Source organism: Hyperolius riggenbachi, chromosome 4 (assembly GCF_040937935.1).
Source record: "Hyperolius riggenbachi isolate aHypRig1 chromosome 4, aHypRig1.pri, whole genome shotgun sequence".
NCBI lineage: Eukaryota > Metazoa > Chordata > Amphibia > Anura > Hyperoliidae > Hyperolius > Hyperolius riggenbachi.
The window spans coordinates 369010384-369030631 of record NC_090649.1 but is presented as its reverse complement, the minus strand read 5'-3'; the positions used below and the strand labels follow the sequence as shown (position 1 = coordinate 369030631).

The window sequence follows — 20248 nt, the reverse complement described above, 5'->3', positions numbered from 1 at the left end:
ATAATGAATTGGGGAATTAATGAAGGGTCTCCTTTCCATATCAGAAACAAATCATCTATGTATCGTTTATATAGTACTATATTATCATGAAATGGGGTGCTGGGGTGAATTTTGAGTTGTTCTATGTAACCTACTGCCAGATTTGCATATGATGGTGCAAATGAGCTGCCCTACCTAGTACCCCTGCTCCCAAAAACCATTCCATTGTTGCCATGGCTTTATGTTTAGGGTTGTTGTCCTGATCTGCACTTTGACTGGGCCATTCTAACACATGGATATGTTTTGTTTTAATCCATTGTTGCCCTGGTTTTATCTTTAGGGTCGTTGTCCTGCTGGAAGGTGAACCTCCGCCCCAGTCTCAAGTCTTTTGCATACTCCAAGGGTTTTCTTCCAAGAGTGCCCTGTATTTGGCTCTATCCATCTTCCCATCAACTCTGACCAGCTTCCCTGTCCCTGCTGAAGAGAAGCACCCCCAGAGCATGATGCTGTCACCACCATATTTGACAGTGGGGATGGTGTGTTCAGAGTGATGTGCAGTGTTAGTTTTCCGCCACACATAGCGTTTTGCATTTTGGCCAAAAAGTTCCATTTTGGTCTCATCTGACCAGAGCACCTTCTTCCATATGTTTGCTGTGTCCCCCACATGGCTTGTGGCAAACTGCAAACGGGACTTCTTATGCTTTTCTGTTAACAATGGCGTTCTTCTTGCCACTCTTCCATAAAGACCAACTTTGTGCAGTGCACGACTAATAGTTGTCCTATGGACAGATTCCCCCACCTGAGCTGTAGATCTCTGCAGCTCGTCCAGAGCCACCATAGGCCTCTTGACTGCTTTTCTGATCAGCGCTCTCCTTGTTCGGCCTGTGAGTTTAGGTGGACGGCCTTGTCTTGGTAGGTTTACAGTTGTGCCATACTCCTTCCATTTCTGAATGATCGCTTGAACAGTGCTCCGTGGGATGTTCAAGGCTTTGGAAATCTTTTTTGCAGCCTAAGCCTGCTTTAAATTTCTCAATAACTTTATCCCTGACCTGTGTGGTGTGTTCTTTGGACTTCACGGTGTTGTTGCTCCCAATATTCTCTTAGACAACCTCTGAGGCCGTCACAGAGCAGCTGTATTTGTACTGACATTAGATTACACACAGGTGCACTCTATTTAGTCATTAGCACTCATCAGGCAATGTCTATGGGCAACTGACGGCACTCAGACCAAAGGAGGCTGAATAATTACGCACACCCAACTTTGCAGTTATTTATGTGTAAAAAATGTTTGGAATCATGTATGATTTTCGTTCCACTTCTCACGTGTACGCCACTTTGTATTGGTCTTTCACGTGGAATTCCAATAAAATTGATTCAAGTTTGTGGCAGTAATATGACAAAATGTGGAAAACTTTAAGGGGGCAGAATACTTTAGCAAACCACTGTATCTTGGCATGAATGAGCACGTATCTGTCAGAAGCATCCAGATCCAACTGTAACAACTGAAAGGGCAACCCTTTTTTTTAACCGGTATGCTAACCCCCCCTGTAATAGGAGGAGTAATATGAATTGCCTATCCAGGGTCTCTTAAGTGCTAATAGCTTGCTACCTGTCAGATGAGTCTCGACTAGTATGATTATCTGAGGGGTAAATTTCTTGAGAAAGTTGAAAACCAGGGATCTTTTAGTCGCTGGATTAAACCCTCTAACGTTCCATAAGGTAATTTTAAGTTGCTCAGTCCTCCTAGCCATAGTCACAGTAGTGCAAGAATACAAAGTTGATCGTCACTCAAATTGAAGGAGCAGAAAAAGATACTTACAATCCAACCCTGCAGCTTCAACCCAATCTCGAAGGTGCCTGGATCCCGACCCTTGGAACTGAAGAGCATAACTATGCACACATGCCAAACGGAGGAACCCCAAGTGCAGAATATGATAAAGTTACCTTGCCCCCCCCCCCCCTTCCCGACCTGAATAAAACAAGACCTGTATATAAACATATGCAGATAAACCCAATTACAAAAGATCACTTAAACCAACAGTGTCCCCACTTAGATATTTCAGTGTAATCAGTAAAGTACGGCCAAAACAAAAAAGTGGCCAGTGTCCAGTTAGATATGACCATAACAAAAAAGAGGCCAGTGTCCAGTTAAATAAGGCCATAGCAAAAAAGCGGCCAGTGTCCAGTTGGATGGGTTAATAAACATTTGCAGCAGCCTGTGAACCTACAAGGGAGAAAGAAAGGAAAGGGACATGTTCACTTCTATTATCGAAGGAGCTTGCTTGCAGTTATAGGGATATATATAAATGCAGGCCGGTCAGATGTATACAACGTCATAATAAGTAATATCACAGAGTTGTAGGAGAGCAGAACAGTGTTAATAATGGGTATAATCTGCTGCTGATAGTTGCAAAAGTTCCAAGGCCTGCATATTAGTGAGAGTTGGCCGGAGCATTAAAAGGGACAGAAACGATCCTCCCCATCTCAATCCTAGTAGCCAGGCTCGGACAGGCCCGACGGGAGCTCGAGTTTTTGCCCGGTAGGCCTCTTGCCCCTGGGGCCCCAGTGCTGAGAAGGAGGGGGGCACAGCGCATGAAGGGGGAAAGTGGCACAGAGCAGCGGGGAGGGGGGAAGCCCCCTCCCTCACCTAGGGCCCCCCTACCGCGCTCCCCCCTCCAGAATTGCAGCCAGAGGCTGCAGCAGGGAATGGCTTACCGAGAGTCAGATCAATAGCTCTGCGTGCCGCTGGTCTGGTCTGGTTTTCTGCACTGACACTGTCCAATCATGGTCTCACAGTACTTCCTGTGAGAGCGTGATTGGACAGTGCAGTGCAGGAGACCAGACAAGCAGCGGCACGCAGAGCTATCCATCTGACTCTCGGTAAGTGATTCCGGCTCGCTGCCGCTGCTGGCAGCAAATTTGGAGGGGGGAGCGCGGAAGGGGGGCTCCAGATGATGGAGGTGGGGAGGCTTCCCCCCCTCCCCGCCGCTCTGTGCCCACTGCCCCCCCCCTTCCAGGCTGGGGGCACACTTAGACCTACCTACCTAACTGGGGACACTTATAGACCTCCCTACCTTAACTGGGGGGAGCTCCAGGTGAGGGGGGGGAGGCTTCCCCCCTCCCCACCACTCTGTGCCCACTGCCCCCCCCCTTCCAGGTTGGGGGCACTTAGACCTGCCTACCTAACTGGGGACACTTATAGACTTGCCTACCTAATATGGAGACATCTATAGACCTGCCTACCTAAACTGGGGATACCTATAGACCTGGCTACCTAAACTGGGGGGCACCTATAGACCTGCCTACCTAAGTGGGGACACTTATAGACCTGCCTACCTAAACTGGGGACACCTATAGACCTGCTCGCCAGGCCCTCTCTTTTTTGGGGAAATCTGCTGCCAATCTGATTGCATTTTGTGAGGAATCTGCTTACAATCTGATTGCATTTTGTGGGAAAATGTGCTGCCAATCTGATTGCATTTTGTGGGGAAATATGCTGCCAATCTGATTGCATTTTGTGGGGAAATCTGCTGCCAATCTGATTGCATTTTGTGGGGAAATATGCTGACAATCTGATTGCATTTTGTGGGGAAATCAGCTGACAATTTGATTGCATTTTGTGGGGAAATCTGCTGACAATCTGATTGCATTTAGTGGGTAAATCTGCTGACATTCTGATTGCATTTTGTGGGGAAATATGCTGCCAATCTGATTGCATTTTGTGGGGAAAACTGCTGCTAGATTTTTTTTCTTTGGGGGGTCGCCCTCTACCATGTGGTCTGGAAAAAACATGACCCTCTATGCCCACGAAGTTGGACAGCACTGGACTACTTAATATTTTTATTTTGCGCCATTTGACTACTTGATGAATTATCATGAGGCATGTAACTACTTGATTATTTTATCTAAAATGTATCAATTCTGACCCAATCTCTGTGAATAACACCGCTACTTATTTTGTGTATTTTTTTGTTGTTTTGTGTATTTTTAATTCTGCCTATGACCCATCATGACCACGCCCATGTTCCAGTGCGTGGTGACACCCATTTATTTTTGCTGTGGCATGCTGCCATATCTGGCAGGATATCTCCCTGTTGGGGACTGTCCTTAGAAGTGCTCACAATCTATTACCTATCATAATCTAATGCTCTACCAAATTATATATATATATATATATATATATATATATATATATATATATATATATATATATATATATATATATATATATATATATGTGATGATCCGCTCAGCTGGCTGCACAGGCAGACAGCTGTTTGTCCATTCCTCTAGTCTGTGGGCTGCAGGTCTCTGGAACAGAGACCTGTCTTTCCATTGCAAGTTTCTGTTCTGTTCTCTTGCTGGGGAATTTGCATACATTCGTTATGCAAATCCCCTACCTGCCTTCTTTGATGACTGGCACTATAAGAGCTTTATGTTTCCTAGAATGCTTCGCTGGTCATTTCCCTTCCATGCTCAGTTCCTGATGGACACTGCTGGAGTGTCAGCCATTGCTATCTAGTATAGTTAATTCCTGGGGGTTGCGTTTGGCTCCCCTTCTAGCCCAGTCAGGTTGTATTATCTGTATTGCCTGTTCTGTCTTGTCTTGCCTGTTTGCCATTGTCCTGTCCCTATGGTGGTTGACAGGAAATGGTTCTGATCTATGTTCTTGGAGTATAGCTGGTGCAGCGGTTGCTACCAGCTATCTCTTCTGTTCTGTCTTCTGGGATCGCGCTAGCTACTTTGTGCTAGCGCTGGGGATCCTTCTGTTCTGTCTCCTGGGATCGCGCTAGCTACTTTGTGCGAGCGCTGGGGATCCTTCTGTTCTGTCTTGTCGGTCGCGATTGCGCTGTCACCAGCGGCGGTTGATAGCGAATCGTTCTGTCTTGCTGAGATCGCACTAGCCGCTAGCGTTAGCGGCTGTGGATCTTTCTGATCTGTGTTCCTGCTTGGATCACACTTGCTCTGGCGGAAGAGCGGTGGATCCTTCCTGCCTAGTTCTTGTTTTTCGTGTGTCTGTCTTGTCCGCTGCGCTTGCTACAGGCTCGGTGAGGTAACCGTTAAGCAAGCGCTCGCGTCCCCTGTTTCATGTTTGTCTGTTTATGGTTAGTTAGGCGTGCTTGTCTCTATTGTGCTTATCACGTGGAGATCGCGCATAACCGCGTGCACTGCTGCGAATGAGTGCGGTGTTCGCGGTTAGCTAGCGGTTGTTATTTTCCGTATCTCCTTATTGTATTTGCTGTGCCTTTGCTACCCTCGTATTCTCTTCTGTTCTGCCTTGTGTCACGTCTCGCGATCGCACCTCTCGCGATCGCGTTCCTATTTCGTTTCTGCTGTTGTGTGTGCGCGGTCGCGGAGTGGCGACTGGATTGGCGCACACACATACAACCTATCCCTTTTGCTCAATCTCATTCACAATCGCCTCTCTTGCGATTGCGTTCTGCGCTTCGTACAATTCCTGTCTGGCGCTTGTGGAGGTACAGAGGATTGGTTCCTCTGCACTCCCCAGCGCCATCTGCCGACAGGAATTTCCCTCTACAGGTGCGTAGCACCTTTTGCTGGGTTCCTGCAAATTATACGCTTGTGGAGGATCTCCGCCGTGTCAGCGCACGCGTTGTGCGCTGATCACGGGGAAAGTTCCACAATCGTTACAGAATGACCAGCCCAACCCAAAACCCCAGTGTAGACGGAATTTCCGATTTGTACGATTTTGTCGAGTATGATTCCTGGGTCTTTAAGAGTTTCAAAATATTAAATTCAGAGACGAAAGAGGATTTTCTCTCTGAATGCGTAAAATTTTGTCTGAATCCTACTTTTCAGATTACTGATCCGTCCACGTCTGCTCTCCAATTAGCTTATGTGCTTTTGAAAGACGATCTGTTTGTATGGGCTCATGAAATTTTGCAAGACAATTCTTGGAATGATAATCTATATCAGTTTCTTACATTTACATTTTCCTACTGGTTTGAGTTGCCTTGCTTGCCACCTGCCCTGTATGAGTGTGTAGTTGCTAATGAGTCAGCTGCTCTACCTACTCCATGCAAAACCTTTCAGTATGACAATCAGTTCAATGTGTCTGTTGCCACTCCAGGTTTTAAACAGCAGACATGCAAAGTGGCGAAAAAGAGAAAAACTAAAAAACGCAAGCATCGGAATAAAACACTCCCTATTGATGTTTGTAATGATGTTGTTCCGTCTCCGGCTTTTTTGCCCCAATCCAAAGCTTATGTGGATCCTGCTATAGGTAGGATCGCACACTACATTAAAGCAGTTAAAAAATCTGTTCTTGTTCCTGAACTCCAACCCTATGGAGATTATGTGGATACTGGCCTGTTTGAACCCCCATTTGCTTCCTGGGATATTGGGGCCTTGCTGGAAGAATTCGATTTTGATTGGAAAGCCTTTTGCGATTTTTACATCGCAAAAAGCGAAGATGTCTTGAATGCTTGTCTTGACTCTATGTACCTTCTGATTGATTCCGATGAACGTGACGAGGATGATGTGGATCTGGTGATCTATGTATGGCAAACGATTTTGGATGAGTTGCACACACACCAACCAATTGATTCCAATAAAGAGACATCGTTGTCGGATGATTGTTCCTGCCTTTCTGGGGTAAAGCATGTGAGTCTTGACTTTGTGCAATCTGAAATGAATGAGTGTGCCGCTGTGGTTGATTCCTGTGCGAATCCTGAAGGATTCGCTCCTGACAGTGTGCAGTTTGAATCTGTGCGATCTGATGCCTGTTTCTCTGATGTTCCTGCAGATTGTGATCGGCATGAGTCTGCCGGTTTCCTCAAGGATGTGTGGGATCCCTTGTCATTTAGAAACAGATCTTTGAGATCTTCCGTCTGTGACCCTGCTATGGGGAAAATTTCTCGACTATGCAGCGTCAAAAGTAAAATTATTATGCCTAATAAAGTTTATCCTGTTGATGTCGCCATTTCTTCTGCAAATAAGTTTCTGTCTCACCCTGTTCACACCTGTACAGGCCTGTTGCCTGATGGCAGTTGCTCCAGTGTTTCTGTCCTAGATGCCTTGCAGTCTGCTCCACAGATCGCGGAAGTTTGCGATATGGAAGCGTCAGTTTCGCAACCTAAAGCGATCTTGGATCCGCAAATTTTGCGTTCTGACTCCTCGGATTCGACATTGTTAGCCGAATCTAAGAATGAGACAGCGCTTCGGTTTTGTGAATCTGATGCTGAAGCTTCTTTGCCTTGTCCAGAGAAGCTTTCTCTGAACCTGCCCTGTACCATGAATGAAGGCATGATGTCCACTTGCATTGACATTTGCGAGTCTGATTCTGAAGAAAGTATTGACTCTCCACCCAGTACTCTGGATGAGTCAATATTGCCTTGTACAATATCTCCTGCCCTGCCCCTAGAGGCTCGTCTAGGTATTGCTGCTATTTTTACCTGTCTTTCTGCAGTTTTGGAATTGCAAGCTAGTTTGACTACTACGCAGAGTTCTGGGTGCAGCGAGATTAAAGTTAGGGAGTCAGTGTGTGGTCCAGTGAATATTCCTGTACGTTCCACTCATGATGATGAAATTCAGTCTCAGTTTATGGTGGAACCTTCCCTGGGACATCTGCCCTGTTCTCAAAATAAAGTTCCAGTTTTGCCCTGTAACATGGATAGTACAGAATCCTTCTTAGACAACTTGAAAAATGATGTTCCTGAGGTCTTGTTTGATGATCTAAAGGTCTCAGAGTTCCTCCCAAGGGGTGCAGAACTTGTGGGAGATGTCTCCTGCCCCCCAGGTCCTTCTGAGGTGTTGCCCACTTCAATAGGCATTGCTGCCTTGCTGACTACTTTTGCAGCTCTTGTGGAGCTTCATTCATGTGTAGTCAATGATGATATTACAGTTACAGAAAATTCTGAATTTGAGTCCGAGTCTTCTTTTGAAAGACCAGTACCTGTGATCTTTACTCGTGATGACTTTCTGCCCGGTACTGGTTTTGGTCTTGTCGTGTCGGACTCTGAGGTTGGCAGTTCCCCGACATGTCCTGAGGTTTCTCCTGTACTAGTGTACCCCGATGTGCTCTGTGACCCAGAAAGCCCAAGTGTGCCTCGGTTACCAGCGTACTCAGATGCTTCCTCTGTGGAGACATGTTCTGATATAGCCTGCCTGCTTGCATGCCCAGAAGTGGTCCCTGAAAGTCCTGATCTTGATGGGTGTCCTGCTAATTTTGAGTCTGGAATGATCATAGGTTCCATAGGGGTTCTTGGTGGTTCTCCATGTGAGCCTGGTGAGCGTTCTGGCTTCTTGGGATCTCTGCGGAGCTTCAAGGCGTTCTGGGAGATTCCGGGAAAAGTTTTGCTTGGTGCCCTGAATGCGATCAGCAATGGCTTTGGTGTTGTAAGGGACACTTCGAACAGGTATTGCGGCAGGTTTGGTATTCTTGGACGCTCCTTGGAAGGTGGTGGGTATTGTCTGGAGGGTGTCGATGGCTTCTTCTCTGGTGTCCACAGTCCTGATGGGTGTTACGCTGAGACTTGCAGTGCTGATGGGCATGTTTCGGTGGCTTCTGCTTCTGATGAGGTCGGTTTCGGATGGACTGACTCTGGAATTGGGCCTTGTCGGGCTGTCCTGACCTTCATGAGTCTTCAGTTAGAGTTTTGTGATGTTACCAGTCTTGAGGGATGTCTGGAATCCATCCCTAGAAGGGGGGGTACTGTGATGATCCGCTCAGCTGGCTGCACAGGCAGACAGCTGTTTGTCCATTCCTCTAGTCTGTGGGCTGCAGGTCTCTGGAACAGAGACCTGTCTTTCCATTGCAAGTTTCTGTTCTGTTCTCTTGCTGGGGAATTTGCATACATTCGTTATGCAAATCCCCTACCTGCCTTCTTTGATGACTGGCACTATAAGAGCTTTATGTTTCCCAGAATGCTTCGCTGGTCATTTCCCTTCCATGCTCAGTTCCTGATGGACACTGCTGGAGTGTCAGCCATTGCTATCTAGTATAGTTAATTCCTGGGGGTTGCGTTTGGCTCCCCTTCTAGCCCAGTCAGGTTGTATTATCTGTATTGCCTGTTCTGTCTTGTCTTGCCTGTTTGCCATTGTCCTGTCCCTATGGTGGTTGACAGGAAATGGTTCTGATCTATGTTCTTGGAGTATAGCTGGTGCAGCGGTTGCTACCAGCTATCTCTTCTGTTCTGTCTTCTGGGATCGCGCTAGCTACTTTGTGCTAGCGCTGGGGATCCTTCTGTTCTGTCTCCTGGGATCGCGCTAGCTACTTTGTGCGAGCGCTGGGGATCCTTCTGTTCTGTCTTGTCGGTCGCGATTGCGCTGTCACCAGCGGCGGTTGATAGCGAATCGTTCTGTCTTGCTGAGATCGCACTAGCCGCTAGCGTTAGCGGCTGTGGATCTTTCTGATCTGTGTTCCTGCTTGGATCACACTTGCTCTGGCGGAAGAGCGGTGGATCCTTCCTGCCTAGTTCTTGTTTTTCGTGTGTCTGTCTTGTCCGCTGCGCTTGCTACAGGCTCGGTGAGGTAACCGTTAAGCAAGCGCTCGCGTCCCCTGTTTCATGTTTGTCTGTTTATGGTTAGTTAGGCGTGCTTGTCTCTATTGTGCTTATCACGTGGAGATCGCGCATAACCGCGTGCACTGTTGCGAATGAGTGCGGTGTTCGCGGTTAGCTAGCGGTTGTTATTTTCCGTATCTCCTTATTGTATTTGCTGTGCCTTTGCTACCCTCGTATTCTCTTCTGTTCTGCCTTGTGTCACGTCTCGCGATCGCACCTCTCGCGATCGCGTTCCTATTTCGTTTCTGCTGTTGTGTGTGCGCGGTCGCGGAGTGGCGACTGGATTGGCGCACACACATACAACCTATCCCTTTTGCTCAATCTCATTCGCAATCGCCTCTCTTGCGATTGCGTTCTGCGCTTCATACAATTCCTGTCTGGCACTTGTGGAGGTACAGAGGATTGGTTCCTCTGCACTCCCCAGCGCCATCTGCCGACAGGAATTTCCCTCTACAGGTGCGTAGCACCTTTTTGCTGGGTTCCTGCAAATTATACGCTTGTGGAGGATCTCCGCCGTGTCAGCGCACGCATTGTGCGCTGATCACGGGGAAAGTTCCACAATCGTTACAATATATATATATATATATATATATATATATATATATATATATATATATATATATATATATATATATATATATATATACATACTAGTAGTCCTAGTAGACCCAAGCCCATTTAAAAACGGGCTCTGGGTCTTTTTCCGGCCGCCGCCAGTGCGCATGCGTGCGCCAGCCTCGCATGCAACCACTGTGCGACCAAGTGCGCGCCTGCCACACCCACACACGCCCACCTCGCTCGCCCGCACCCACCCACCTCGCTCGCACCGCCCACCACGCTCGCCCGCCTCGCTCTCTGGTCTAGTCCAGCTGTCCGTTACTGCGCACATGCGCAGTAACAAAAAACCTGGGACACAGGGACAGCTGCTGGACGCAGCGACAGTTAGGGTTTTATTATAGAGGATAGTGCAACATTTCTAGAGTACATGCATATGTGAGCCCAAAATGGAGGGGGGGGGAGAAGGAATCAGGGGGGGGGGGGGCAGTCTAAAGCTTTCCTGGTGGACCCTTAGTGTCCCAGTCCGACCCTGCTAGTAGCCTTAAGTCAGTTCAAGGTAGGTACACATCGCAGGAGTATCAAAAGTGAAGAGGGCTAGATAAGGGTTATAGAGAAGTTCAGCAATGAAACATTGAAGCGTAGGCTAGCATATGGCAGTTAGGAGACCATGATCTTACCACCTCACCGTCAGGCTTTGAGTGTGTCTAGCCAGTCTGAGGCCTCCCCGGCTGAAGTGAAGAAGTGAGCCTTGTCTTGGTGTCGCACCCGCAGTTTAGCAGGGAAAAGCATTGCATATTGTAAGCCTTTCAGGCGTAGTCATGAGCGAACGTTATCGAACAGTTTCCTTTTACGCTGTGTCTCGGTGGCCAAGTTGGGAAAGAACATTAAGATGGCATTGTTGTATCGTACCTCCTTTATTTATCGATTGTGATTTTCGCTGTCCTCCACCCTGTCCTCGAGTCGTTGTAGTCATCGGAGGAATTGCGGAGTGCAGCTATCAAGTCTTCAGCCTCCCCCAAGCGGAGCTCTGCCACCCCGGTGCGGTCTCGAACACTGGCGAGGTTATGTCGGAGTGTAGTGACCTGGGACTCCACATAGTTGGTAGTATATTTTAGTGGCTAAAGAGTCCTGGGTGGAGGCTATGAGGTCTTTGCAGCTGGTTATAGCCGTGAGAAGTGTAGCCATATCGGGCTGTTCCACATTATCCTCGAGCGGCATGGTTTGAGTTGCTTTCGGCATTTTCTTCACAGCAGGCAAGATGGCGGCGAGGCCTACTTCCGTCAGGTTAGCGGGACCCTTCGTTGCCGCTGAACTTTGTTGGCCTCTCTTGCTGAGTGACATCCAAAAGGCACAGGGGGTTGTAGGGCATCTGGCAGTGGTCTCAGCGGCGGTTTAAGATCGGGTAAAAGACAGGATTAGAGCAAAGAAGGAAAGCCGCACCGGAGCTCCTTTGAAACACGTCCGATCAGCACACGCACATAGCCACGCCCCCGCTCAGTCTGCTTCTAATCAGCCCTGATAAAATCCCAGACTGAGCATTCAGTCTGGCTTTGCTCAGGAATCATTATAGCTGAGTCTGTCTTCTCTGATGTCTTTTCAAGCCCAAGCCTGCCCCCTTCTGGCTCTGCTATAATGACTCAACTATAATGATTCCTGAGCAAAGTCCTACCTTCTCACCACCCTTTAGATTGTAAGCCTTTGGCAGGGTCTTCCCACCCCTTAGTGTGTCCTTCTTGATCTTGCAACCCCAGCTATGTCTCCCTTCTAATGGACTAGTTCATACTTGAATTGCTGTGTCTCTGTAAAATCACAAGAACAATGCATCTTATACCCTGTTTGCATGTATTACCTTGTGCTATGTTGTATAACTGTGTCTGTCACCCCTTGTTTACATTGTAAACAAGCTGCACCCACCACACTCAACATCAGCCTTCACGCAGAATGATATGTGCTATTGTCACTCACGTTTGTTTGTGATGGAACTTTGCTTGTTTGAGCAGCTGTTTTAAATTTGGAAGAAATAAAGCTACAGTTCAACAGTGCCGGTTCACGTTTTCACTCTCCATGCGAAGTATATACTGTACCTATGCACCAGAGCACGCTGAAGTAGCCGTTTTGAAGGGTGAGAGCTTTATTACTACCCCAGCCTAGCCTGCAGGTGGGACCCATGTAGTGCCAGCCCCTTTCCTTCTACAGTGTGTACATCTCCCTATTATTGTACAGCGCTATGTAATATGTTGGTGCTTTATAAATACAATAAATAATAATAGGAAACAGTAACCAAATATGAATATACATCCCTTGTTCTCAACTGTTCAGCAGAGCAAATGATGAGAAAATGGATGTATGTTTTCTATAAATCTATTTTTTTTCCTGGAGCATTATTTTTTTAAGAGCATTTTTGAGAAAGAACAAGCGTACATATACTGTATAATGAAATACCTACATCTATGTCCATTGGAAGAAATTACCGAGCACATGAATTTTAAACTCCAAAGTGCCATCTTGTGGATAATATACAATATGACACCTCCATGCAATGAAAAAAAAACAAAAGAACCTAGATGAAAATGGTAACTATATACTGTATAACAACCATAAAATGTGTGTAATCAGGTAAAAATATGAGTACAATTAATGAAGAAAAATGCCATTATTAGAACTAGTGAAAAAGGAGCAATAGATAAAAAGTGCATGCAGACACAATGAGTGACTGAGATAAATGAGCATACATATTACATTTATCTACATAAAGTGCTATATAAAGTGTGCCATGGAATATCCTTGCGTCGCATTGTGCATTGCATCATCTGATCTAGTAGAGTGTGATGAGATCTTATACACTCTTATCAGATACACTGACAGGCCCTTAACGGTACAGAAATAGTGCTAATAAAAAGGATACTTTTATTAAATAAATAAAAATATTGTTTGTACAGGACTCTACTCTATAGAGTTGTCACTGTACTGCATGATAAACAAACAGATCACTTTCAGTCCGCTGAGTCAAGTAAACTCATTCAGGGTTGCAAGGGAGGTCTTTGCCTATCCCCCAATGCTCACATATGTATGCGAGCGTGGTGTGGCTATTCCCTTGTAAGTCCCAGGTCGGACTACGTATTAAACCGCTTGGGCCCTCAAAAGGTCAATGTAACCTCCCAGCCTGCTGTTGCATTAATATAGGCCGGAAAGATCCACATCAAGCGGTATCAGTGATATAGAGGGGGTCCTCTGACAGAACAGTGAAGCTTATAAAGTGCTCATAATATATACAGTGCAGCCTAACCCTCGACCGGTTTCACCCTTATGGTTTCATCAGGAGGTGACAATAGTGCAAACACACATATTTACAATATATACAAGTACTCCCCCCACCGCTGTACACAAATAGAGTAACCCCCAAGCAAAGCCCAAGTCAGAGCTGAATGGCCATGTTACCATGGGGTTTAAATATGGTGGACTGTTTGCTAGATCCCCACCCTCACTCTCATGATTGGTTGACATGCATCATAAGCCCATCCATCATGCAGGGTTGCTTGTACTCTCACCTGCTGATTGATATGAATATGTAGGAGGACGCTCCCTGTCCCGCACGCTGTATACAGTAGATGAATCAGACACTCACTGTGTCTGCGTGTGCTGGAGGCGGCGGGTGACGTCACATCCGCCCACCTCACTTCCGGGTGGCGCTATGGAGGTGCATCGCTATGGTAACTGGACGCTCACCCACTCGTCGTCTGAGTGGGAGGCGCCGCCTCTTAGTGGGCGGCTGCGTAACCGAAGGCGTACGCCCTCAAACCCATTGTAAACAATCACTCCGTGCCGCTACGCTATCCTGTCTCACTGTTGCCATAGTAACCAGGGTGGATACCCTGCTATCAGAGAAAGGAAGCGGCGTATATACAGAGTGTTGAACATGTTAGTCACACTGCTATGAGGTTCCATACACCTCTATGTGGGCATCTCCATCATATATCTATCCCAACCTGAATAGGTTAGTCGCATGGGCTACACGTACATGTACCAATATCGTTAATGTGTGTACATTAAAATCACAATCTCTCAATCCCCCTCTACCTACCCAACCCTCTCCTTGCTCTCCCAACGGTTACATATACTGTGAAGAGCGTGCTCTTAACCCATTGTCACCATAGTCTGTCACCCCCCAGCCCACCCCTCAACCATATAGTCAATCCTCACTCCCCCATATCTACGGAGTAAGCCCAGACAGAGGGGGAGATACCTAGATGCCACTAGCATCGTGTGCATCATTCATATCTCCCATTGGGCGGGGACCACTAGATCAGTATCCATGATTGGGGGGGGAGGGGGATCCCATGTAGTGGTGGGCAGTAGGTGACAGGTAAAATGCGCATAGCCGTGGGAAGGAAGGGACGCCACCCAAGGCGAGGGGTGCACTGGAGATCCAGAGTCCATGCACCCATATATAGGGTGGGGGGGGGGGGGACCGAGATAGAATTTGGGAGGGGGGGGGGGGGAAATAAGGGGAGAGAGGGAGAAGGAATGGTGCCAAAGCCGGATGCAGTGCTCGCCAGCCACATGCCCTGTAATCGATTTATTCCAGCACTATAATATACAGAGGTTACAGAAAACATGCTAGGTTGAAATCCTCATTGAGGCCCTTAGGCGCCAATGTCTCTAGTCTGAATATCCACTCAGACTCAATCTGTGTCAATTTTCTGTCAACATCTCCGCCCCTAAAACCCTTTCGCCATTGTTGAATCCCCCAGAATTGGATGTCAAACCGATGCCCCACATGTACAGAGTTCATGTGTTTTGCTATTGAGGTTTCCCTCCTGTGCTTGATGTCTCCAATGTGTTCACGAATTCTGCGTTTAAGTGGTCGGGTGGTTTTACCCACATACCATAGATCACATCTGCATCGTGCTATATACACAACATTTGGGGTCTCACAGTTAATAAATGACCGGATATCAAATCTCCGGCCATTTGTAGGTGCTGTGCATGTTTTCACGGTGGGCATATATTTGCAGGATTTGCATTTGCCACACTTAAAGGAACCGTTCGGTCTCTGTGGCAACCATGTGGCGATCTGAGGGGGGCTGTCTGTAAAAGTACTGTGTACAAGTATATCACGTAAATTGGCCGCTTTTTTATACGTGATGGATGGTGTTGCAGGTAAGATTTTTGCTAACTCCTTGTCCTGTTGCAAGACTGGCCAGTAATGTTGAATAATCTGAAAAATTGCATGTGACTGGCTGTTGAAAGTACCTATTAGCCGTGGCGCTGTACGTGTGCAGGCTTGCGGTTTAGGTTTATCCTGTAGGGTGTCGATGCGTGGGGTATCTTTTGCCCTGTGGTAAGCTTTATTTATCACATCACTTGGGAATCCCCTTTGTGTGAATCTGTGTTTAAGTAGCCTACTTTCTTTTTCAAAGGTTTTCTCATTCGAGCAATTCCTCCGAGCTCGGAGGAATTGGCCCACAGGGATCCCCCTCTTGAGGGCCCCTGGATGAGCACTCTCCCATCTCAAGAGGGAGTTTGTTGCTGTGGGCTTACGGAAGATTTCCGTAGTTAGAATCCCACCGTCACCAATTGAAATTGTCAAATCAAGAAAATTGATCGACTGTTGGTGTATCTCATAGGTGAATCTCATCCCGATCTGATTATCATTCAGGAGTTGTACAAAATCTTTGAATAGATTCTCAGGGCCATCCCACAGGATGACCACATCATCAATGAACCGCCCCCAATAGGTAATATGAGATGTAAAAAATGACAAATCTTCGCCAAAAACGATGGTATCTTCCCACCAACCCAGGAACAGGTTAGCATACGAGGGGGCACAAGCTGTCCCCATCGCACTGCCCCTGAGCTGGTGGTACACCTTCCCCCCAAACATAAAGATGTTGTGGGTAAGTATGAATAGGAGCATGTCAGTCAGCAGGGCACTATGTGCTTCCAGATGTGTACCTCTGGTCTTAAGAAAGAACTTCACTGCATCTATTCCCAGTTTATGATCAATATTACTGTAAAGGGACTCTACGTCCAAACTTGCAAGTAAAGTCGAAGAAGTTACTGTCACGTCCTGTAGCCGTGTAAGGACATCTTTCGTGTCCCTCAAATAAGATGGAAGAGCTTCCACAAATGGCCTGAGAAAGCTGTCCACATATTGACTGATCATGTCTGTAAGATTCCCTCGTCCTGAAACGATCGGTCTCCCAGGGGGAGGTGAGGTCATTTTATGGATCTTGGGAAGTGCATAAAACACTGAGAGAATTGGGTGTTCAGTCGATCTGTACAGTCGTGTGTAGTCATCATTGTCGATAGTCCCTTTTTGCAATGCCCCTTTAAGAAGAATTTGTAATTGTTTTTGATGTTCTTCCAAAGGGTTGGATTTCAAGATCGCATATTGTTTTTTATCACTTAGGATCTTAATACACATCAGCTTGTACATCTCTTTATCCATAACCACTACATTCCCCCCCTTGTCGGCTGGTTTAATAATAAGTGTGTCATTCTTTTTCAAACTATCAAGTGCCTGTCGTTCAGGGCCAGAAAGATTGTCATTAATGGGGTGGCTAAAGCTTTTTTTCTCCAGAGTTCTTAAATCGCGTGTTACCATTTCAACAAATGTGTTGATATGTGGGTACTGTGATATGGCGGGGCAAAACAAACTTTTTGGTTTGGTACCACTCGGTGGTGCCAATGGGGCAATCCCCTCATTTTGCTCCAAGAGGAGCTCATTGAGGGCTTCCAAGGCCTCTTTCTCATTTTTTGCAGAGTGTTTGTCCTTAGCCTCCTTGGATTCAAATAATTTCAGGAGGGCTAACTTCCTCGCAAACAGGTTCACATCCTTCATCCACTCGAATGCACTGAACCTGCTTGCGGGGACAAATGAGAGCCCCTTGGAAAGAACAGAAATTTGTGTTTCGGTCAGGATGGTAGAGGAGAGATTGACTACCTTAGGTTGTGTGTCAGCACTTGTGAGATCAGACTCCTCCAGGGAGGCCTCAAAACTGCTAGATTCGTTTACCACTGGTGGTAGTTTTTCCCTCTTTTTTGACCCGTATATCCCCATTGTTTTCGATCCCTCAAGGCTGGTTGGCTGTCTGTGGGTTTTATATTTTGAGGTGTGGGGTTGCTCACAGGTTCCTCTAAAAAACCACCAACTGCTCCCCTATTTGTATACTGTTTATTGTGGGGAGTCTTCGGGGGATTTTTGGGATAGTTTTTTTGAGGGTTTTTAGGCCTGTTATATCTATTGTTTCTCGGTTTGTGTGGATATTTGTTTCTTTGTTTGGTTAAAGGTTCCCTCCCCGAGGTACCTGCCTCACTCCCGGATTGACAGTCACTGTCAGATACTGAGGTATAGTCAATGTCAGAGGGTATGTTATCTTGACCGTTAACTGGAGTTTTTTTCTCGGACCAGTTATAAACTCGTCCAGTTTTAAAGTCGTTATCGTCTCGGGTAAATTTCTTTTGTTTCTTATTTTTAATTTCGTCCCGATAGTTATTGACTTTATACTGTAATTTATTCTCGTATTTTTCAAAGTCAGGATGTCCTGACAGCTCCAGTAAAACCTTCTGTTCTGCAGTCAGTTTTTCCCGTAATTTTTGGGAAAATCTGAATTCATAATCATGTAAATATTTCATCAACTCCAAGGTTTGCTTAGTTTTTAACTCCTCCCATCCATTCATGAAGTCTGAATCGTCTGTATGTGAGTGTGGTTTCACAAGATTGCGCAAGCCCCTCACAGTAATTTTTTCCTTTAAATATACGCTAAAGCTTGCCACCTCCCATGTTGAACGTGTAAAATCCTTATAGGTCTTAAAGATATCCCTAAATACAGGCTCAATATCCGTGCAGTTGGTATCACATTCAAAATCCGTCTCTGTCTCCCCCTGTTAGAAACTTTCTCTCGCTTCAATAGTAAGCGACTCTATAGTGGGTAGGCTTTCTGATAGATATGCCATACCCTTTGAATATGGTGTTCGGATCACCGTAAACAGAATAGATATAATACACTTTCCGAAAAGTACCCGGGAAATTGATACCATACACTCTTATCAGATACACTGACAGGCCCTTAACGGTACAGAAATAGTGCTAATAAAAAGGATACTTTTATTAAATAAATAAAAATATTGTTTGTACAGGACTCTACTCTATAGAGTTGTCACTGTACTGCATGATAAACAAACAGATCACTTTCAGTCCGCTGAGTCAAGTAAACTCATTCAGGGTTGCAAGGGAGGTCTTTGCCTATCCCCCAATGCTCACATATGTATGCGAGCGTGGTGTGGCTATTCCCTTGTAAGTCCCAGGTCGGACTACGTATTAAACCGCTTGGGCCCTCAAAAGGTCAATGTAACCTCCCAGCCTGCTGTTGCATTAATATAGGCCGGAAAGATCCACATCAAGCGGTATCAGTGATATAGAGGGGGTCCTCTGACAGAACAGTGAAGCTTATAAAGTGCTCATAATATATACAGTGCAGCCTAACCCTCGACCGGTTTCACCCTTATGGTTTCATCAGGAGGTGACAATAGTGCAAACACACATATTTACAATATATACAAGTACTCCCCCCACCGCTGTACACAAATAGAGTAACCCCCAAGCAAAGCCCAAGTCAGAGCTGAATGGCCATGTTACCATGGGGTTTAAATATGGTGGACTGTTTGCTAGATCCCCACCCTCACTCTCATGATTGGTTGACATGCATCATAAGCCCATCCATCATGCAGGGTTGCTTGTACTCTCACCTGCTGATTGATATGAATATGTAGGAGGACGCTCCCTGTCCCGCACGCTGTATACAGTAGATGAATCAGACACTCACTGTGTCTGCGTGTGCTGGAGGCGGCGGGTGACGTCACATCCGCCCACCTCACTTCCGGGTGGCGCTATGGAGGTGCATCGCTATGGTAACTGGACGCTCACCCACTCGTCGTCTGAGTGGGAGGCGCCGCCTCTTAGTGGGCGGCTGCGTAACCGAAGGCGTACGCCCTCAAACCCATTGTAAACAATCACTCCGTGCCGCTACGCTATCCTGTCTCACTGTTGCCATAGTAACCAAGGTGGATACCCTGCTATCAGAGAAAGGAAGCGGCGTATATACAGAGTGTTGAACATGTTAGTCACACTGCTATGAGGTTCCATACACCTCTATGTGGGCATCTCCATCATATATCTATCCCAACCTGAATAGGTTAGTCGCATGGGCTACACGTACATGTACCAATATCGTTAATGTGTGTACATTAAAATCACAATCTCTCAATCCCCCTCTACCTACCCAACCCTCTCCTTGCTCTCCCAACGGTTACATATACTGTGAAGAGCGTGCTCTTAACCCATTGTCACCATAGTCTGTCACCCCCCAGCCCACCCCTCAACCATATAGTCAATCCTCACTCCCCCATATCTACGGAGTAAGCCCAGACAGAGGGGGAGATACCTAGATGCCACTAGCATCGTGTGCATCATTCATATCTCCCATTGGGCGGGGACCACTAGATCAGTATCCATGATTGGGGGGGGAGGGGGATCCCATGTAGTGGTGGGCAGTAGGTGACAGGTAAAATGCGCATAGCCGAGGGAAGGAAGGGACGCCACCCAAGGCGAGGGGTGCACTGGAGATCCAGAGTCCATGCACCCATATATAGGGTGGGGGGGGGGGGGACCGAGATAGAAGTGAGGATTGACTATATGGTTGAGGGGTGGGCTGGGGGGTGACAGACTATGGTGACAATGGGTTAAGAGCACGCTCTTCACAGTATATGTAACCGTTGGGAGAGCAAGGAGAGGGTTGGGTAGGTAGAGGGGGATTGAGAGATTGTGATTTTAATGTACACACATTAACGATATTGGTACATGTACGTGTAGCCCATGCGACCAACCTATTCAGGTTGGGATAGATATATGATGGAGATGCCCACATAGAGGTGTATGGAACCTCATAGCAGTGTGACTAACATGTTCAACACTCTGTATATACGCCGCTTCCTTTCTCTGATAGCAGGGTATCCACCCTGGTTACTATGGCAACAGTGAGACAGGATAGCGTAGCGGCACGGAGTGATTGTTTACAATGGGTTTGAGGGCGTACGCCTTCGGTTACGCAGCCGCCCACTAAGAGGCGGCGCCTCCCACTCAGACGACGAGTGGGTGAGCGTCCAGTTACCATAGCGATGCACCT

The 20248-nt window shown here is 46.7% G+C and overlaps 1 protein-coding gene across 1 annotated transcript in view; it reads left to right on the top strand.

The window, feature by feature from the left end:
* The window catches only part of ZBTB2 (zinc finger and BTB domain containing 2), a 131677-nt gene that overhangs the window by 60472 nt on the left and 50957 nt on the right, over positions 1-20248 (top strand). The gene's annotated exons all lie outside the window — the stretch shown is intronic.